This window comes from Elephas maximus, chromosome 1 (genome assembly GCF_024166365.1).
Source record: "Elephas maximus indicus isolate mEleMax1 chromosome 1, mEleMax1 primary haplotype, whole genome shotgun sequence".
NCBI classification, from domain to species: domain Eukaryota; kingdom Metazoa; phylum Chordata; class Mammalia; order Proboscidea; family Elephantidae; genus Elephas; species Elephas maximus.
In genome coordinates, this window is record NC_064819.1 from 73,922,439 (window position 1) to 73,924,166 (window position 1,728).

General features: G+C 45.6%; 1 non-coding gene across 1 annotated transcript; it reads left to right on the forward strand.

Moving 5' to 3' along the window:
* Positions 1–695: 695 nt before the first annotated feature.
* TRNAA-AGC (transfer RNA alanine (anticodon AGC)) lies at positions 696–768 on the forward strand. The gene has a single exon. It is a non-coding gene; the product is annotated as a tRNA-Ala (tRNA).
* The last annotated feature ends 960 nt before the right edge of the window (positions 769–1,728 follow it).

Here is a 1,728-nt window from a genome sequence, read left to right on the forward strand (position 1 = left end):
AAATAGGTGGCGCTGTTTGCCCTCCAGAATCAAGAAGTGGCCGCCCCGCTGCCTCCTCCTGGGTGGCCGCAGCTGTGGGGAGTAAGCGACAATCACGCTTTTCAAAGAGTCAGATGGTCGTCCTAGGAGAGCTGTGCCCCATAGCCAGAACTTTGTGGGTCGGTCCTCTCTAGTTGGGACGTCCTCTCTTCACTTCTTGAAAATCAAGAAAATGCGTTGGCGGCCCCTGAGCTTTGCCACCGCTACCTTTTCCTGATTTACCGTTTCTTCTCGCCGGCGGCAGGGCTGACTCAGCAGTCACCGCGCTCTTGCCCCAGGCCATCTCAGAGATGGCCTGCCCGGGGTTGAGTCCTGGTTCCGCATGAATTATACCAAAAACCAAACCCTTGCCTTATACTGGATTTCGACTCTTGGAGACCCTATAGGACAGAGTAGGACTGCCCCACAGAATTTCCAAGGCTGTAAATCTTTGCGGAAGCAGGCTGCCACATCTTTCTCCCGCGGAGAGGGTAATGGTTCAAACCTTCTGATTAGCAGCGGAGCGCATAACCACTGCGCCGCCAGGAATCTGTATGGTTCCGCTTTAATAACCCGGATGATCCTGGTATTCCGGATTGCTGGAGATTGTGGATACTGGAGTGTAGAGTGATACTTCGATTCCTGAATAAATACAAGATAACGCACTTAAAGCGAACGGGGAATTAGCTCAAGTGGTAGAGCGCTCGCTTAGCATGTGAGAGGTAGTGGGATCGATGCCCACATTCTCCAGATTTTGCACTTTAGACTTTGATCTGCTGAAAACGAGAAAATATTGATCTCTTTGAAATTAGTTGTCCAAGCGCTTGCTTCTTCAGGTTTATTACGTACAGGTACTATTTTTTTTTTAGGTCTCGATTCTTTTATATATATATATATATATATATATATATATATAAAAGAATATATAGACCTAAAAAAACCCATAAAACCCACTGCCGTCGAGTGGATTCCGACTCATAGCAAGACCTAGGGCGTTATAATTTGTTTTCTGTTTGTTCAGAGGAGCTGTGATTCCAAGAGGGTATTCCATGTCCAGTTACTATTTTTCTCCCTTTTCTTCTGCGGCTTGGCCCAAATGCAGTTACAGACCTGAGGAGTGTGTGTGTAAGTGTGTGTGTGTGTGTGTGTAGGGGTTGCAGAGCCCAGGAAATAAAGCCCCAGCCTCCTGGCTAGTGGGCTGAAAAGGGAAGCCCTAAGCAACTAAGAAGTACCTCTGAGATTGTAGAGGAGGAGTTTAGGAAAGCTAACCCAAAAAGCTGTCTGACCTCCAGGATGCACTTCAGAGCTGTAAATGTGTGGCTCTGATCCCTAATGACATTACAGAGACTTTGAGACTGAACTAAGTGATAGACCACTGCCCAAGTCCATACTGGACACTCTCCAACCTCCCTTTACTGATAAGTGCAGATTATGATGCATAGTTGTGTTTCCAAAATTCACGTGGATTAAATGAAATAATTATACCTCTCTTAGTAAAAATCAATAACACATAATCCTGAAAAAACATGGAGACAGTATTATAAATTCAGTTGGGGTTGTTAAAAAGGGAATGTAGCCAGTCACATAGATGCAAGTGGAGGTATAGAGTAAAGGAGGAAGTTTGGACTGGAGATAAGGTTGGGAACTGCTTATTAGTTCAGTCAGTCAGTCAGTGAGTCAGTGAGTCAGTGAGTCAGTCAGTCAGCTAAT